This window comes from Pan paniscus, chromosome 16, assembly GCF_029289425.2.
Source record: "Pan paniscus chromosome 16, NHGRI_mPanPan1-v2.0_pri, whole genome shotgun sequence".
NCBI lineage: Eukaryota > Metazoa > Chordata > Mammalia > Primates > Hominidae > Pan > Pan paniscus.
In genome coordinates this window covers 81,827,331-81,835,061 of record NC_073265.2, presented here as the reverse complement: position 1 = coordinate 81,835,061, position 7,731 = coordinate 81,827,331, and the positions used below count along the sequence as shown (strand labels likewise).

The 7,731-nt window shown below is 37.5% G+C and overlaps 2 pseudogenes; both read right to left on the bottom strand.

Annotated features, from left to right (window-relative positions):
- Positions 1-824: 824 nt before the first annotated feature.
- Positions 825-2,010, bottom strand: LOC100977801 (nucleophosmin-like; annotated as a pseudogene).
- Positions 2,011-4,300: 2,290 nt separating this feature from the next.
- Positions 4,301-6,997, bottom strand: LOC117976106 (double homeobox protein A-like; annotated as a pseudogene).
- Positions 6,998-7,731: the final 734 nt, after the last annotated feature.

Below are 7,731 nucleotides of genomic sequence, written 5' to 3'. Positions count from 1 at the left end.
GGTCCAAGAACTGAGCCTTGGGGCACTCCAACATTGAGATGTCCAGGAAAAGGGGTAAATTACAAACGAGACTGAGAAAGCACTGCGAGGGAAACAGGGAAGTGGGAAGAAAGTCAAGACTTTGGTGTCTAGGAAGCTGTATTATGGAGGGAACAGTGATCAGTGTGCTACACTGAGTATTGCAGATGCAGCAAGCAAGATGAACCCCAAGGGCTGACCACAGAATATTGAACCAGAAATAACAAACATAGGCATCTTTATTTTTATTTTTAACTTTATTAAAATACTGAGTTTTATTTCACATGTATAATTTTATCTCCCCACCATTTCCATGTCTGACCACCGCTATTACTATGTTCTATCATAACATTCCATACATACTTAAAAAACCAAGCAAAGAGTGGAGTTCCATCTTTAAAAACTAAACAGGTATTTTGGACAACACATTCTTGGCAATGGAACCTAGACAACATTTATCAAACACGGTAGGGAAAGTTCTCACTCTGCATTATAAAAAGGACAGCCAGATATCAACTGTTGCAGAAATGAAATAAGACAGAAAATTTTTGACAAATTGTTTAAACTATTTTTCTTTTTTAAAATTATTATTATACTTTAAGTTTTAGGGTACATGTGCACAACGTGCAGGTTTGTTACATAGGTATACATGTGCCATGATGGTGTGCTGCACCCATTAACTCGTCATTTAGCATTAGGTATGTCTCCTAATGCTATCCCTCCCCCCTCCCCCCACCCCACAACAATGAGAACACATGGACACAGGAAGGGGAACATCACACAGCGGGGACTGTTAAACTATTTTCTTAAAGAGACTTCCTCCACTGCCAGAGATCTTGGATAGCCTCCTGGTAAATCCTCCGGAAGCAATTCTTCACATAATTGAAGAACTTGGCTTCCACTTTGGGAAAAGAAAGACCTTTTTCTACATTTGCTTGCATTTTTGCTTTAATGTCTTCTACAGAACTAGGTCCTTTTGGTGTTTTAGGAGTTTTTTCCTGTTTTTTGAAAAATTCTCGTCCTTTTGTTCTTGGTGTTAATGATGGTTTTGTCTTTTCTATTCTGATTTGACTTTTGTGCATTTTTTGGCTGGAGTATCTTGTATAGATTTCTTCACTGGTGCTTTTCCTTCAGTTTCCTCATCATCAAAATCATCATCACCATCATCGTCTTTATCATCACCATCATCTTCATCAGCAGCAAGTTTTACTTGTTTCTGTGGAACCTTGCTACCACCTCCAGTGGCAGACCGCTTTCCAGATATACTTAAGAGTCTCACATCCTCCTCCTCTTCATCTTCTGACTCTGCATCTTCCTCCACAGCTACTAAGTGCTGCCCACTAATATGCACTGGCCCTGAACCACACTTCAACCGTGAGATCACTGGTGGTGTTATTTCAGAGTCCCCAAGGGAAACCGTTGGCTGTACAGACATTTTCAAAGTTGCCAGTGTTACTTTAATTGGACTGCCTTTGTAATTCATTGCCTCTGCTTCAACAATGTCCAATTCATCCTTTGCACCCGCCCCTAAACTGACTGTTCTTAAAAATAACTGGTGTTCATTTTCATCATTATCCACCTTAAAGTGGTAATCTTTGTAGGCCTTTAGTTCACAACCGAAAAGATAGTTCTGGGGCCTCAGGGGGCTCATGTCCACCTACATGCCCATCGAATCTTCCATCAGGTGGCGGCACGCACTTAGATGGGAGAGAAGGTGGATGGATATAAACAACCACTGCTCAAGAGAACAGCTGCGCAGGACGGAATCACACACGGGCAGCATCTTTATTTTTTTGAGGATTTTTTTTTTTTTTTTTGCGTAGAGGAGGGCAAAGAAACAGGACAGCAGCTAAAAGAAGAGGAAGTTGGGTATACATATATATATGTGTATATATACACAGACATAGAATATATATACATATATACACATATATGTAGAATATATATACATATATAGAATATATACACATACATAGAATATATATACATATATATGTGTATATATACACATACATAGAATATATATACATATATGTGTATATATACACATACATAGAATATATATACATATATATGTGTATATATACACATACATAGAATATATATACATATATGTGTATATATACACATACATAGAATATATATACATATATATGTGTATATATACACATACATAGAATACATATACATATATATGTGTATATATACACATACATAGAATACATATACATATATATGTGTATATATACACATACATAGAATATATATACATATATATGTGTATATATACACATACATAGAATATATATACATATATACACATATATAGAATATATATACATATATAGAATATATACACATATATATACACATATATATAGAATATATATACATATATATATATAGAGAGAGAGATGGAGTCTTGCTCTGTTGCCCAGACTGGAGTTCAGTGGCACAATCTCGTCTCACTGTGACCTCCTGGGGTTCAAGTGATTCTCCTGCCTCAGCCTCCTGAGTAGCTGGGATTACAGGTATGCACCACCACACCCAGCTAATTTTTATATTTATAGTTGAGACAGAGTTTTGCCATGTTGGCCGCACTGGTCTCGAACTCCTGGCCTCAGGTGATCCTCCTGCTTCAACCTCCCAAAGTGCTGAGATTACAGGCATGAACCACCATGCCTGGCCAAGAGAAGAATCTTTTTCAGATGAGAAAAATAACTACAGTTTTGTATGCTGATGACAGCAATCCAGTAGAGAGAGAAATAATGATGAGGCAGGAGAGACAGGAAAGAATTGCTTGGATGCTGTGAGTGTCTTGCTGGCTGCAGAGTGGAATAGTTGCTGAGAGATCCAGCTATGAGGTGGCATGCTAAGGAAAGTAGAAGAAAACTGAAGGAGGCTGAATTGCTAGTCATGATGGAGTTGCCATCTAAGTCCAGGATTGCCTGCTTCTGGATCTTTATTTCTTGAAGAGAAATAAACTTCTCTTTTTTTCCAACATGTTATTAGGAGAAATTTCAAACATGTAGGAAACTGGAAATAACTGTATAGCAAACACCTGCCATCTGGTTTCTACAATTAACATCTCTCTACACTTATTCTGATATACCTATCCATCTCTCTATCCATTAATTTCTCTTATTTTTAGTGCATTTCAAAGTGAGATTCAAACATCAGCATATTTCACCCCTAAACACTTCACCATGTATACTGCTACCTAGAGTTTAATATCTAGTTATATTTCTTTTTTCTTTAAGATAAAATTTGCCTAAAATGAAATGATATATTTACTGTACTATTTGATGAGCTTTGAAAGATGCATGCACCTGTATACCCCATACTCCATTAACACATGGAACAATACCCTTACCCCAGAAAGCTCCTTCATTCCTGTTTCCAGTAAGCCCCGGCCTCCATCCCATCCCCAGAGGCAACTGCTATTCTGATTTCCTTTTTCATCATTGATTAGTTTTCCCTGTCCTTTAGATAAATGGAATCACATCGTAAATACTCTTTTGTGTAAGGCTTTTTCACTCAGATAAAATGTTTTTGCGATTAAGCCATGTTGTTGTATTTATCAGTAGTTCATGGCTTTCTGCTGCTAAGCAGTATTCCACTGTATGAATATAATATGGTTTGTTTATCCATTCTGCTATCAGTGGTCACCTGATCTGTTTCCAGTTTCTGCCTATTGTGAATAAACCCACATGAACAGTCTTGTACAATTAGTTTTAGGGACATTTGACTTCATTTTCTTGTATAGAATTGCTGGGTCAAGTAATAGTGTATTTGTCAGGGTTTTCTAAAGACAGAATCAATGTGTGTGTGTGTGTGTGTGTGTATGTGTGAGTGTATGTGTGAGGAGAGAGAGTGAGAGAGAGAGAGTGTGTGTTTATTTTAAGGAATTGCTTCACATGACTGTGGGGTTGGCAAGTTTAATATCTGCAGGGTAGGCCAGCAGGGTTGGCCAGGGAAATATTAAAGGTGTAGCCCAAATCCAAAGACAATCTGGAGGCTTTCCTCTGTTTGGGGGACATCAGTCGTTTCTCTTAAGGCCTTCAACAGATTGAATGAGGCCCATCCACATTACAGAGGGTCATCTGCCTTACTCACAGTCTACTGATTGAAATGTTAATCTCCTCCAAAAAATAACTTCACAGCAATATCTAAATTGGTGTTTGACCACGTATCTGGGTACCATGGCCTAGCCAACTTGACACATATATGCTTAGTTATTAAAGAAACGATCAGGCCAGGCACAGTGGCTCACACCTGTAATCCCAGCATCACCTGACCTCAGGAGCTGAAGGCCAGCCTGGCCAACATGGTGAAACCCTGTCTCTACTAAAAATACAAAAATTAGCAGGGTGTGGTGGCACCCGCCTGTAATCCCAGATACCTGGGAGGCTGAGGAGGGAGAATCGCTTGAACCTGAGAGGCGGAGGCTGCAGTGAGCCGAGATCGCTCCACTGCACTCCAGCCTGGGCGACAAGAGCGAGACTCCATCTAAAAAATAAGAATAAAATCTAAAAAAATAAAGAAATGAGCAGATATTTTTCAGAGTGGTCACACCACTTTACGTTTCTACCAACAACGTACACAGATTTCAGTTGCTCCACACCTTTCCCACCATTTGATGTTACTCGTTTTAATTTTATCCATGCTAATGAGTGTTGATTGGTGTCCTATTGTGGTTTAAATTTGCATTTTCAATAGCAAATGCTTTTCAGAACCTTTTTCCATGTTTATTGGCCATGCACATATCTTCTTATTCACATGTTTTTTTTTTTTCCTCCAGTTGTTGATTCGATTGTTTGGCTTTTATTATTGAGTTTGTGTTGAGTTGTTTTTAGTAAATATTGTTTTCCTATCTGTAGTCTAGTATATATTTTCTTCATGATGTCTTTTAATCAAAAGTATTTAATTTTGATAGTCTAATTTATAAAAATTTTCCCATTTATGGTCACTGCTTTCTGTAACCTGCTAAAGAAACTCTGCCTACCCCCAGCTTGCAAAGATGTTCTGTGATTTCTCCAAGAAGCCCTATAATTTTACCTTTCATAATTAGGTCTCTGATTTATCTTGAATTAGTGTTTGAGTGTGGTATGAGGTAAGGGGTCAAGGTTTGTTGTTTTCCATATGGATTTTAGTTACTCCAACCCTATTAGTTGAAAAGATTTGACACCTTTGTAAAAATCACGTTCTGTAACTATAGGCCTATTTCTGAACTCCAGTCTGTTCTGTTGATCTATTTGTTGATCTTCATACCAGGACGAGTTTGTTGATCACTATAGCATTATAGTAAGTTTTGATTTAGATTGTTTGTCTTCTAACTTTTCTCTTCTTTTTCAAGATTGACTTTGATATTTAAGTCTTTTGAATTGCCATATTCATTTTATTTTTATTTATTTATTTTGATTATTACTAAGTTTATTTTCATTGTCTCAAGGTCCGCTGAACTCTGGATCCAGGCTGTGTCAATAGGGTAGTGTGGTGCCTCCTGTACCTGTCTCTGCCTCCTACAGTCCTTTTTATTTATTTTATTTCATTTTTTATAATAGAGACAGGGTCTTGCTATGCTGCCCAGGCTGGTTTTGAACTCCTGGGCTCAGGCAGTCTTTCTGCCTCGGTGTCCCAAAGTGCTGGGATTACAAGCATGAGCCACCGCACCTGGCCGTGTCCTTTACCATCTTCAGAGGGCTTAGCTTGCAGTTTCAGCAGAAGGATAGACTCCCAGGAAGACTGTGAGAGAGATTTGGGGCCCAAGTTGATAATATCAAATACACTGAACTTGACTGTGTTCACCATCTTCTGGCTCTAGAGAAATGAGAATTGCTAGTGAGGTTGGTGCCATTTTGTGTATCTTCTGTACCTTGATGTCCCTCAGAAATCTTGCCCCTGGTCTTCTTGTTCTAAGGACAAAACAGGTTCCCTGTTTCTCTGGAGATGAAATCTAGATCTTCAGTTTTGGAACCAGATTTGGACTCTTAACTCTGGAACACCAATTTCTTCAGCAACTTGTTCTCTGGAATCAATCCCAGGGTATGGGTTTTTCATAGATGCCTTGATGAGAGTGCTTAATTGAGAGGCGCTGTAGGTGGTACAACACCATCTGGCTTCTCTACTTTGAAACTCTGCGTCAGGTCGATCTTGCCCATGGCTCTGACTTGATTCTAAAGTCCCAGGTTCTGGTCTTTTCTGGAATCCAGCTCTTCGATTCTGAAACCAAATCTGGGTTCTGGACTCTTCTGTATTGATTTCTAAAGCAAGTTTTTGTTTGGTAGCATAACCTGGGTAAGGTTTTTGATTGAAGGTATTGATGAGGATTTTCAACTGATCTGTGAATTTGCGCCTGTGATTTGTTGTCACCATCTTATGTGAAGAGGTGTCTTCAGCCATGCTGGAAGAGAGTCCTGGAGGCTGAGCTACTGTCAGGGAGGCAAGAATTACCATATAAATTTTAGAATCAACTTGTCAATTTCTATAAAAACCCAGGTAAGATTATGCTTGTGATTAGTTGAATCTATATATCACTTTGGAGAGAACTGCCATATTAAAAATGTTGAGTATTTGATCCAGGAAAATGGTATGTTTCTTTATTTATTTAGCTATTTTTTATTTCTCTCAGTTATGTTTCATAATTTTCAATGTAGAGATATTGCATGTATTTACAAATTAAATCCTAAAATTTTTATTTTTTTATGGTATTCTCTGTTTAATTGTTTTTATTTAATTCCATTTTCAACTGTTTGCCACTAGTACATAAAATACAATTGATTTTTGCATGCATATTTCACATGGTCTGATCTTGTTAAATAAATGTATTAGTTTTACTTGTTTTGTAGATTCTCAAGAATTTTCCATGTAAACAATCATGTCATCTTCAAATAAAAACATTATAGTTCTTAAATCTATGGTACACTAATATTTTGTTATTTGTAGCAGTATGTAATCATTTCTAATCATGTGAGTAGCACTAGTGAAATTTTGACAATGAACGAATGCCAAACACAATGGAGTTTGTTACAATATTGTTTATAGTTTCTAAAACTGTTTTCAACCAAATGTTCAACAATAGAGGATTAGGTCAGTAAATTTACGGTACATAAACTTATGATGAAATATTGTGGAGCCATTCAAAGTCTCATTCTTGTATAGTCTTTAAGGGTATAGGAAAATTCTGATGTATCATGTGGAAAACAACACTCAAGATACAAAATAATCAGAATGCACTAAGTTATTCTGTGTTAAAACAAGAATTTCATAGTCTTGGTGTTTTAACACAGCAAAAGCTTATGATTCATAGGGATCAGCAGTCACTATGGATTCTCAACTGATTGTGCTCTACCATCTTGGGGCTCCAGCGTTTGAGATATGTGGCCCTTTTAGTTAATGCTACAAAGAAAGAGAGACTGGGGAATAACCAGGTTGTTCTAAGACTCCAACAACATTCCTGACATGCTGTCCCTGGAAGGAAGTTTATCTTATGAGCTACCACTGCCAACACACAGAGCACCTACATACCTACTATCACAGTAAACCAACATGTTAATCAAATAATGGCCTGAGTTCCCAGAGTTTACATCATTTAAGTGTGCCGTGCACACTAGCCTGCTGATTCTCCATGTGGAGGAAGGAAGCATATCAGAATTATCTAGATAGATTATGTTTTTTATTAATATCTTTATCTAGACACCTTTTACTGGAGAT